The sequence below is a fragment of the Nuphar pumila genome, chromosome 6 (genome assembly GCF_984573655.1).
Source record: "Nuphar pumila chromosome 6, dmNupPumi1.hap1.1, whole genome shotgun sequence".
Taxonomy (NCBI): domain Eukaryota; kingdom Viridiplantae; phylum Streptophyta; class Magnoliopsida; order Nymphaeales; family Nymphaeaceae; genus Nuphar; species Nuphar pumila.
In genome coordinates, this window is record NC_143254.1 from 66,592,922 (window position 1) to 66,605,787 (window position 12,866).

A 12,866-nucleotide genomic window follows, 5' to 3' on the forward strand; every position below is an offset into this window, starting at 1 on the left:
AAGAAATGATTTAATCTAACTTAGAACTTGAGATAGATCAGAGGAGTTCTAATTTTTTGAAGTAAATCAGGATTTGGAAGAATAAATGAGAAAGGATGACTTGAAGTTTTGAAATAAAAGGAAATGAAGTTTCAAAGTCAAAATGGACTTTTGAATTTTAGATTTAAATTTAGAAAATGAAATGAATACTTGCGATGGAATTGAATTTGGATTTTTAAGTTTGGAATGGATCTAAGATAATCAAATGGTATTTAAGAATAGAAATGGATTTAGGGAGTTCAGATGAGATCTGAAAAATGGAGTTGGATTTGAAATCTAGAATTGGGAATGGAATTGGATCTAAAGATGGATTTAAAATCTGAGATCTGAGATAAAATAGGATTGGATCTGGAGTCTGAGATCCAAAGAAGAATTGGAATCTAGATCCTAGAATGGATTTGGATCTGAAGTCTGAGATCCAAAGTGAAATTGGAGTCTGCATCCTAAAGAGGAATTGGATCTGAAGTCTAAGATCCAAAGTGAAACTGGAGTCTGGATCCTAAAGAGGAATTGGATCTGAAGTCTAAGATCCAAAGTGAAACTGGAGTCTGGATCCTAAAGAGGAATTGGAGTTAAATTCAGAAGATAAATCAAGAACTTTTAAATTGAACTTTGAAAAATGAAACTTAGAATTTGAATATACAAACAAATTACAAAGTCAAATTAGACCTTTGAATTTTTGAATTTGGAATTTAGAAGATGAATCAAGAGTCTCAAAGTTAAAATTGAACTTTGAGTTTGGAAATAGAATTTTGAAAAATGAAAGGATGAATCGGATTTGATAAGGATTGAGGATAGATTGAGATATTTACATTTACTTGGGGTTTTGAAAAAGGAATTTTGAAAACATGATGCAATTCTATCCTAAATGATGAATGAATTTAAAGAATTTGAAATTGGATTTTGAAAAAGCTATTCTATTCTTTAAATGAATTAAAATAAGATTGAAGATATAATACATCCTTGACTATGGTCATTGAATGTATTATATAATAATCTATATTTAAATTCAGGTGAAGAATAAAATACATTTGGTGCTTTTATAGAATTTAAAATAAAATTAACCCTCAATATACTCTGACTTTGGCCATTGGTATATATTTTGAATTAATTTTAAGTTAAATTCTAATAAAAGAAGAAGATAATTAAGGAAAATAAGATGAATCTTGAAAAACGGATCCAGTGTGGATCCAGTGTTATTTCGTAAAAGATAAAAATCCTAAGTTTTGTCCACACCCTGACTATGGCCATTGATGTGGATCATCAACTTAGTATTTATTATCTCTCACGAAATGGTGCATGTGCCATTCATGTTTCACCATTGTGAGAATTTTGAGAAAGAAAGGCAAAAATGCATGAAAACAAACAATTCATGGTGTTTACAATGCTCATCCATTCTATCTGAAACAGGAAATGTAAATTCTCATTATGCTCTATCTATTACATTATTTGAATTTGAATTTGAAAATTTCAAAGTTTCTAAGCCAGGGGAGGAGTCCTGCAAAAATGAGAGTCCAGCACAAGGCAAAAGAAACTCATAGAAGAAAAATCTGCAAAACTTATGTTGAATCCAAAGATGTGAATGAAAAAAAAATAAAAAAAATAAAAAATAATAATAATAATAATAATAATAATAAAAGGTTTGTATATATACCTATATGCTACACTGCCTATATGATTTGATATATATATTCAAAGAACACAGATAATTATGCCTATATGAGGCTAATCATGAGTGGATGATGAGGATATTGATGCACTATATGGATATGAATGGGAAAATCATATTATATATGATACAGATGTTGACTAGACTGAGAAAAAAAAATGTGGGGTGGTGTTGATATACAGGTAAGAGGGTATAATGATATATATGGCAATGCTTAAACACATAAAAATGGGCTAAATGTATACCAAGGCTGAGGCTAACATATACCACGATGTACTGAAACTATTAATATGTATGTTTGATAAGTAAACATTAATGATGGGTAAAATATCCACTGGGATGATCAGCAATCAAAAGAAAAAGAAAGGAATTAAAGTCATCATTCCACAGTGAGTAACACAGTAATACTCAGATATACCAAGCAATCAATTCAACTGTAAAACCCAACTTTTGAAACACTAATTATATCACTTCACCTGGCATATTAACTCAATTTTGACTATATGGACCTACACCATCTGATATGTTGTTAACCTAATCTGACCAGGTAGTATTCTGACCCAAACCAATGATATATGCTTACCTTCAGACATAATCCTTGCTAACTGTTAACACCCATATATTGCTGCCAATTACCATTCGTCCGACCCTTTTGCTACTGACCTTACTTTTATCCAACCCAGTTGATCTGACCTGCCACTAATACATATACACATGCAGGAAGGTGGGGTGCAATGATAGGCTGGAAGTATAAAGACTGTAGGTTCTGCAAAAAAATATTAACAGGACATATGATGTATAATGATGGTGTGGCTAGAACATTGTTCTGAGATAAATTCGGGTAGCAGCTAGGTGAGGTGGGAAGAGTGGTAAATGATGGGCATAGCAGCTATGACAGGGGATGCAGTAATGTACATACAGCAGGGTGAATGTTATAGGTGAGAGGATGTTACTATGTAGGTTTGTGAAGTGATGTGAGAAGATAAAAAAAATGAAAGAAATCTAGTAAAATGCGTGGGTTAAACAGAAGAATGTAATAGCTATAAATTTTTAACACTTCTAATTATCTCTAATACAGCATGCCACATGTCAATCACCAATATGCAAAAAAAAAAAATAATAATAATAAATAAATAAAAGAAATATCACAAAGAGTGATAAAAGATAAAGAATACCTGGAACCTTCAGGGGTTGGATGTTAGGCACCGTCAATTCCTCCTTTTAGCAATTGGGGCGCGCAGGTACGAACAGGGTCAACCTCACATTGATACGACATATGAAATTGTCTTGAAAAAAATCCAAGCGTCAAACCAGAGGGCAAAAGAGGAATCAACCAACAGTTATAGCTGCTATAAGACGCAACAACCAACTATACTCCACAGCTAAGTCCAGTATTGGCTGCCGGTAACAGCCTCTAAGTGGCCCTGCGAATCTCAGGTTTCTCAAGAAATATACCAAAATCAGACGGATTAGGACAATGATAAAAAAAAAACTTCAGATAGTGAATCTGATCAAAGATTTACAGAAAATAAGACAGATGGACTTTCAGTTTTATGATCATCAAGACAATTATCAAAACATTAGGTACAGGTAATCAGGATAATAAAACATTTCACACAGCCTCTTAGTGTTGCCTCTGCTCTATGAACACCAACTCACGGCATCATTTTTGGAACAAGACCGGCGGGCTTTTATCTACAGTCTTGATGATATTTATCAATATGACCCTGGCGCTTGAATTAGTGCTTTACAAGGCCGACTTTATTTTTAGCCCTGAGAATTCAAGAGTATGAACCCAGATTGAGTAGAACTTTAATATACATTCGAATCATACAAATCGATTTGGCACATAATCAGTGGCATAATATGTAAAAAGCAACCAAACCGTGCCATAATGTATCACTGTGGTGATGGTCTTCATCATTCTGAAAATATTTCACCTATGCATATTCTCTGATATTGAATCCAGCAGAAAATTTTAATGAAAATGATAATGGGAGCTTAAATATTTTAAATCCCCAACTGATCCATAGATTCATAGGGTGTGTAGGTTTTGCCTGGGCCGGATTATATCATTTAGTAGCCCCTTTATTCATCCTCTCGTATGTCCACCTCAAAAATACAGGTACAAAGACCTTAGCAAGATGATCTTCTCTCCTGATCCTGGCCCCTAAAACACTTTTGAAACCTTGTCTGGTATGTTATGATAACCCCTTTTTAGAGATAACTAACCCCCCCCCCCCAAAAAAAAGGTGAGGCCAGTAGCCTTTCTAAACAAAATCATGAAAGTAGCAAAGAAACACATAAGGAGGCTTTTATCCCCTTATTTAATCCTCTGAACTAAACAGAAGAGAGCTGGAAATGCTAGCAGCGATAAAATAATAACAAAACAAAACACAAAAGATGCACGACATGCCTACACAGTGAACTAAGGGATGTGATTTTTAATATTTATTTTAATCTAATGTATAGGGTATATACAGTGCACAGGAGAACCTATAGATGAGATTCAACTATTAGGTGATGAATGCTGCTAAGGGATGCCAGAGCATGGGTGTAGATGCTGAACATGAATCTCTTGTAATACACCCACAGATGCACACGATAAAGGGGGGGGGTGATTATAATAAGTTTATAAGGCGTGAAAGACAAAATGAAATAAATTGCTGCCATAGATCATGAAATGCAGATGCAGAAGTACCTGTGAGCTGAGAAATACATAGAAAAGATATAATGAATGCTTAGGTACACGATGGAGGACATGAGGTATTAAGAAGAAGAAGGAAAAGAAAAAATGCTAAGGGTAAATCCAGACGTTAATGATGGGTTTAATGTGAAGGTTAATGGGTGATAACAACACACATTCGATAATGAGCAAGGGTAAGATGAAGGGATTTCGCCACTTCTGCAATGCTTTCATGATAAAACAGATTTTATTTCGCAGATACTCAAATTAATTACTCAAATTTGCTTCTGCAGCAAAACCCATCTGGATCAGATTAGCCATTCAGAAACCAAATTTGTTGGAATACGCAGATTCCATTGATTTTGCACATTTGTAAATCGGCTTGCTATGTGCAAATCGAGATTACAAAAAGGTGCGTTAATGGAACAAAAAAATAAATAAAATAAATAAATTCTGAAAAGGAGGAGAAGACTCTTACCTGCTTGGTTGGATCTCGACTCAAATGAAAAAGAAAAGGAAAACCCCGATGCTTGTATGCTTGGACGAGTGATAATACTTCCTCCGAAGGTTAATAGGTAGATCAACTTCCTTTCGTCAGCCAAGAGGGAGTTAGAAAGGAAGAAACAGAGGATGGAAGGAGGAAAATGATCGATCGTTCTCTGCTCATTGGAGAAGAAGACAAGCTGCTTAAAGCTCCGACAGAGGTTGTTCGTAAGGGAAAGAGTGGAAGCGAATCGTAATAGAGAAGGGGAATGGGTTCTGCCATGGCTATTGCTTCGGGATTGAAGCTCCTTCCATTGATGGGGGAAAAACGAAGGGAAAGAAAGAAGAGGGATTCGATGGAATGAAGATCAAATGAGAAGTGAAAAAGGATGCAATTCTGAGGTGAAGAAGCGATATTGCTGAAGAAGGGAAACGGGGAGGTGATAACGGATGAGGAGAAGGGTTTTCGTTGGCCGATTTTAAAGGGGAAGAAAGAAGCCTCGGTTGGGAGATGAAGGGTGAAGATGGGGGTTGTTGGTGATGAGGGGTTGGAAATGGAGGGTTTTCAGAGGGGGTTTGGATGAGAGCCGAAGATGGGGATGAAGAGAGGAGGCTGAGGGTGAGGCGGCGTTGTCCTCGCCATCTCCTTCCTTACGAAAGGTAAAAAGAAAACCCTAAAAAAAAAAAACCTATTTGCAAAAGGGGCCCCTTGTTATTTCGAAAATTTACAGAGAGGGGGCTCCTTTTCTAAAGTTTTTTTTTTGTAAAATGGTTCAAGGTGAGTTTTTCGGCAAAATCTTCAAAAACCACTTACTTTCCTTATAGTTTTTCCTAATTTTTGGGGTTTTTTGCATGATTTTTCCATTTTTTTGTATTTTTGGAACAAAAATCTAAGTTTTTATACGAAAACAAAGATTAAACACTATTTTTTTTGTATTTTTCTGAGAAATATTTACAAAGAGGATTTTTCTGAGAGTTTCATACCATTTTGGAGAAATTTCTTCAGAAAGTGAGTTTCGACCCAAGTTTTGAGAAAATATTCGAGTTTTTAACTCGAAACGAGAAATATAACATGATAGATCCAAACGGACGCCGGATGGACTGTCCGAGCTTATTAAAAACAAATTTTTGTATTTTCTGTAATTTTAATTTAAAATTTGGACAATGAGACTCAAATTTGGATCTGGATGATGGATCCAGATCCAAAATCAATTTATACATATAAAGTGAATTTAATTTCAATAAAACTAGAGAAATGAACTGGAATTTAGATTTAAAATGACTCATTTACTCAAAAAATGAATTTATGGGCAAAAAGGGAATATTTAAAAATTTTGAAAAATTTGGGGTGTTCACAGATGCCCCTCTTTGCTACTAAGCCGGTTAAAATCCGAGCTTAGTGGCAAAGAAAACACTCCAAATTTTGAAAAATGCCCCAGTCAGCAGATCTGAACTGGGTGTGGAAGAATTATGGCTTTTGGAAGACGAAATCCTCGAAAGTGATATGACTGAATGATAGAGATGAGGAAATCGTGATGGGACTTTGGGTGACGATCCCCAAATGATGTAATATAAGAATTTTGATCAAGTCTTATGGGTGAGACAAGATCATCCTTGTGGAATGACTCGGGTTTAGCCCTTAACCTGGATGGGACGGAGATATATCGAGATAATCTGAATGGGGAAAGGAATACGTGATGCCCTTGATGGGACATTTTGAGAAAATGCCTTATGTAGGATTTTATTCTGGATGGATATACAAAGCATGAATTCTTCGATGGGAAGAACCATGACGGGACTTGGAAGAAAAACACCTCGTCGAAACGAGACTCAGGTTTAACCCAAACCTGAAAAACGAAGGTGCCTCGTGGTACGAGGTTCAGGCTTAACCCTTAACCTGAAAGGGGACGACCATATGGAATCCTCGAGTGAAGAGACCATGATGGGACCTTCGGAGTTTGGACGAACAAATCCGAAAGGAGTTTGCGAAAGGAGGAAGGAAATGAGATTCTCTAAAGCTTGAAAAAGGGATGCACTTGGGCGTCTCATTGCTGAGACTAAATCAGCTTTTAAATTTAATGACCTCTCGCAGGGAGTACAGGTTTTGACCCTTAACCTGTGTGGGAACAACCATACGGATTTCTTGAAACCGTGATGGGACAGGAGAGATATTTCAACTGAATGGGGTAACTCTTCTGGTAGATATGAACAACGCTAGGTTGCATCAAAAAAATGGATATTGACTAATTATTTCATCCTCAGAATATCTAGAAAATTTTGCCAATAGGATAAATTTATAGTTGACTTCAACGCTTGAAAATGTGTACATGTGTGCAAAGATATTCCCTCTTTTACCTAGAGTATTTCCTCCAACGAGGTCAACTCCTTGGTTTTTAAGAGTCAAATTCAGAACTCTAGCGCTGATGATTTTCTTTAAGGAAGTTATCCATTTCCTTTATATGAGAAGAGAAGAAATATTCTCAATTTCATAAAAGTAAGTAGTGAAAAGGTATTGATAACAGATATTTTGCATAAGAAAGGATGACTTCTGGCAATTTAGGCAATTTGATATCTGAGTGTTTTCTCATGATGATCTTTTTGCACTCTTTTTGAGTCATTGGGCTTTTCGGGCATTTTACATCATCCTTCGTTTGGATGTTCCTGACTTTTCTCTCTTTTTCAGGGGAAGGGTACGTCACAAACTCCTTCATCTTGGAGATGTTGTGATCCTTCTTTTTCTCAGGGATTATATATGATATTGGCTCAAAGGTCTTTAGATAGCTGAAATCAAATATCATTTAGGGTTCGTCGGTAGGTCCATCACACTCGCCTTCATCTCGACGGTGATATGAACTTTCCCTGGAAGGATCCATCACAAACTCCGTCATCTTGGAGATGTTTCAAATCTTCTTTGGCCCCGGGGGTCTACTCGCTTAATTCGCCTTCATCTTGACGACAATTGAGAGATCCCTTTTGCCGATATTTGATTGCAGCTCAAAAATGGATAAGGAGATATGGATTGAGTGGATTCTTATTTATCGCTCGGGATATTTCCACTGCCTGATTGCCAGATAGCCGTCTTTAAACATGCGTCATAGCCATGATCAATATCAATTCGTTTCTGGCTTTTCAACATCATTGAATATTTATTTCACTAATCATACCAAGGATATTTCTTTCATCCTTTTGGTTGATCAACAGGAAAAAGATTTGAATTTTACCTCTTTTTCGCAGAGAGTTTTACTTTTTATAAAGAAAATACTAGAGGTAATTCTTTTGTGCAATAAGAATATTGGAATCAACAAGTATTTTTATCAAATTGGCAAGGTTTTCGAGCATCCTTTGTGAAATAATCACTCAATATAGATTTTGATGCGACCTTAAGTTGAAACTTGGGAAGGAATATTTAGGTTTTTGTTTTGACCGACCAGCTCGAAAGCAGGATTTTTTTGGAAGCACCAGCTCGAAAGCAGGATTTTGGTTGCCCGACCAGCTCGAAAGCAGGATTTTTTGGAAGTACCAGCTCGAAAGCAGGATTTTGGTTGCCCGACCAGCTCGAAAGCAGGATTTGATTGCCCGACCAGCTCGAAAGCAGGATTTTTTGGAAGTACCAGCTCGAAAGCAGGATTTTGGTTGCCCGACCAGCTCGAAAGTAGGATTTGATTGCCCGACCAGCTCGAAAGCAGGATTTTTTGGAAGTACCAGCTCGAAAGCAGTATTTTGGTTGCCCGACCATTTCGAAAGCAGGTTTTTTGGAAGTACCAGCTCGAAAGCAGGATTTGTTTGCCCGACCAGCTCGAAAGCAGGATTTTTTGAAGAATGATCGACATTGATAGAGTTGTGACCCGAAGGTTTGAGTATGATATACATTGATGAAATTGTAACCCGAAGGCTTGAAAAGGATATACATTGATGAAATTGTAACCTGAAGGCTTTGAAAAGGATATACATTGATGAAATTGTAACCCAAAGGCTTTGAAAAGGATATACATTGATGAAATTGTAACCCGAAGGCTTTGAAAAGGATATACATTTGATGAAATTGTAACCCGAAGGCTTTGAAAAAGGATATACATTTGATGAAATTGTAACCCGAAGGCTTTGAAAAAGGATATACATTTGATGAAATTGTAACCCGAAGGCTTTGAAAAGGATATACATTTGATGAAATTGTAACCCGAAGGCTTTGAAAAAGGATATACATTTGATGAAACTGATAGACATTTGGTGAGAATTTAAGATATAATAGACAATGATTCAGGTTTTATCCCTTAACCTGAAAGGGAAGAGGGAGATTTTTGAGGATATACTTGAGACTTGAAGACAAGATTTAGGATTTAGGATTTAGACGGACCAACACATTTGGTTGTGTGCGGTCCAATTTTCAGGATTAACTCCGTGTCCTGAACGGGAAAAAGAAGGAATAAAATTTAAGAAGATAGAAGGAGATAGAATTTAATGAAAGATTAACAAAAATGGAGAAAATTTGAGAAAATTTATGAAAATTTATGAAAATTTATTTTGTAAAAAGAATTCTCACGAGTAGCATTATTGCTCTTATGAGTGTTCTCAGGATTATCCCTTGTCCTGAGAAAGAATGCCTCGAATGTCGAGGTTCAGATTTTATCCCTTAACCTGAAAGGGAAAAGGATAGAATTTAAGAAAATATAAATTTAGAAAATCAATTTAATGAAACTTATATTTGCAAAAAGAATTCTCATAGGTAACATCATTTCCCCTACGAGAGGTCTTCAGGATTATCCCTTATCCTGAAATGGGAAAAAGAATAAAATTTAAGAAAATTTAATGAAGGAAAATTGATATAAATCTACAAAGAATCAATAAAGATTGGCAAAACGTGTATTTACAAAAGAATTCTCATAGGTAGCGTTATTGCTCCTACGAGGGGTCTCAGGATTATCCCTTATCTTGAATGGGAAAAAGAATTTAAGGAATTTAAATGAAGAAAAATTGATATAAATTTAGAAAATCAAATAAAGGTTTACGAAACTTGTATTTACAAAAGAATCCTCATAGGTAGCGTTATTGCTCCTACGAGGGGTCTCAGGATTATCCCTTATCCTGAATGGGAACACCTCGGACAACGAGGGTCAGGTTTATCCCTTAACCTGAGGGGGAAGAATAAAAATAAAGGAAATACCTCATGGGAAAGAGGCATCAGGTTTATACCTAAACCTGAAAGGGTAAAGAATAGAATTTTTTTTTAATAGAATTGAGGAAATATTGCTAAACTTGATAAAACTTGATATAAACTTGATAAAAATATGAATAAAATGAATGAAACTGATATAAATATTAAATTTAACTGAAAATTTCTAAGATTTAAGAGAAAAAGAAGTTTTTCTGATCCTGCCTGCATATGGGATCTGGAAAAAATGTTTATTTAAAAGATAAGTGTGAAATCATTTTTTGGGGGAAAGTCCATTATAAGGAAAATGATCAGTGTGAGATCTGATCCTTTTAAAAAGAATCATCATGAGAGATCATCATGAGGGTTAATTTTGAAGATAATGGTTTAAAAACCCATCAATGTAATAGTTTATTTTGAAGAAGATTTGATCAAAATATTGAATTTTTGGTGATCATGAAGAGGTTTTTGCAGAAATTCTCAAGATTTTTAGGATTTTGAAAATCCTCATAGGTAATATCATTTCTCTCATGATGATGTTTTTAGGATTGTCCCTTAATTTAAAAGAATAGGAGAAATACAAATTTTTCTAAAATAAATGCCCCATCGTGGCAAAGGATAGAGGTATTTGATATCAACAGGTATGAAGAAAATTTTGACATTTTCATTGATAGGAAAACATTGATAACAATGACTGAAATATTTACAAGCTTGTTGACCAAAGGCCACAAAAGGCTAGGACTGAGTTGTCCCTATTAGGTGACTGAAAAAGAGAGAAAGCAGAAAAAAAAACATTGACATGGTTCAGGAAGCTAAGCCAGGACGGGTAGCTACTCTTCTTCTAAATCTTCCACCAGCAGATGTTTATCAATACAGTCTTGGACGATGTTTTTTAAAACAAAGCAGTGCTCGATGTCGTGCCCCATCGCTAGATGGAATTTGCAGAACTGATCCTTGAACCTTCCCATAGTCACGGGTGGATCTGCTACCTTGGGAAGTTTAACCATCTCTTTTGTTGTCATATACTCAAGAACTTCCTCGAGTGTTTGCTCTAGAGGGGTAAACTCACGGTCATATCCCCAACCATCGTGCTTTGGTTTTCCTTGAGGCTTTGACTCTAACTGGATGCTCGAGGGAGGGCTGCCATTCTGCCTGCTGATCCCACTCTTTTGACTGAAACAATCATCTTTGCCTGACCCGCCAGTGTGGTTCTTTCGGCCACCTCTTTTGTTTTTTCCATTGGAGGAACTGGTAGAAAAGGTAAAGTTGGTTTTCTTTTTCACATCCTGACTGCTTCCTGCCAAGGTGATGCCATGATAAGTTCCATTCTCTAATCCCATTTCGAGCCATTCGACTCGCTCTATTAACTTGATGAAAGATTTAGATGGAGAAGTAGAGATCAGACCCTTCAGAGGTTGAGAGAAATTGTTCAAAATTATTGAGAGTGCATGCCCCTCTGATATCGGATCTTTCATCCGGTTGCAGGTGGATCTCCATCTATGAATGAAATCTTTTGCCCTCTCATTGTCATTTTGCTTTAGGTTGAAAAGATGGTTGAGGGTAGGCGAAGCCTCAGTATTGAAGAGAAACCTTTCAATGAACAAGTTGATGACTTTGTCAAATTCTCGCAGTTCAATGGGGTTGATGTGGTCGGCATACCATCTTGCTGCAATTCCCTCCAGACTGTGTGGAAAGCATAGGAATAAAGCCCTATTGTTCTTTCTGAATCGGTTGCACTCGGCGAAAAATGTAGCCAGATGAGCCTTGGGGTTGCCGGTCCCATCAAACTTTATGAATTTACGAGGAAGATCTTCCTAGTTGTCATCCCCTTCTAGGCCGTCATAAAAATCTGCACCGGTGTAGCTCTTTTTGCCTTTGTCCTGGGCTTGTAAGTCTTTGATTGCATGAGTCATTTCTCTCATTTTCTCCTGCATCGGATCTTCTGCTGGGATCTGACCTTTGGCTTTGCTTGCTGACTGGTGCCCCTCATTGACTTTCTTGGGTCGATACAAGGGGTTGTGAAAATATGTCGGTTGCTCTTCCTCTAAGTCCTCCTCTGCTGTCTCTAAAGTGCTGTCATACTGAACTTGCTTCTTGCTGACTTTTCCCTTGACTTTGTTTTTAGAAGATATTTTCTCAGGGTTTTCCTCAGCCTGTTCAGACATCATTTTGGCCATCACTTTCTGAAACAATTTGTATGTAGCTGTATCAACATTGCTTTCTTCTTCTTGGCCGTGCTGCTTGGATGACCTGATGGAGTTCATTTCTTCTCCTTCACTGTCGCTTTGTTGGGTGTTTCCTTTCCAGTCTTTGCCCGAACCATGATGAAATGTCAATGTCCTCTCTGAAGGTAAGAATGGGATATTTAGGAAATCTTTTTGAGGAAAATTATGATAAAGGAAGAAATCAAAGTCTGATGATGAAAATATCCCATTACGAGGGATCGGGTTGTCACCAAAAAAATTCGTGACAACCACATTGTTTTTCTGAAAAAGAATGAATAAATATTTAATTTTGAAAGGGGACATATCCTGAAAAAATTTATTTTATCACAAAAAAATTTAAAAGAGGATATTTAAAGAAAAATTTGAAGAATTGCAGGCAGGATCAAAGAATTTGAAGAAATCAGAAGAATAAAGGGAAAGTACTCCTGGGTTTAAAAGGAGAAAATTTTGAATAATATATATACCCAGGGTTTTAAAGAATATAGGGAAAATATCATACAATCACAGATATACAAACAAGGATGTACAAACAGCACTCCCTAAAGCTGACTCTATATGCAATATTTGAAATGGCAAATAGGATCTTAATCCTAACTCTATGATTTAGATCATCTG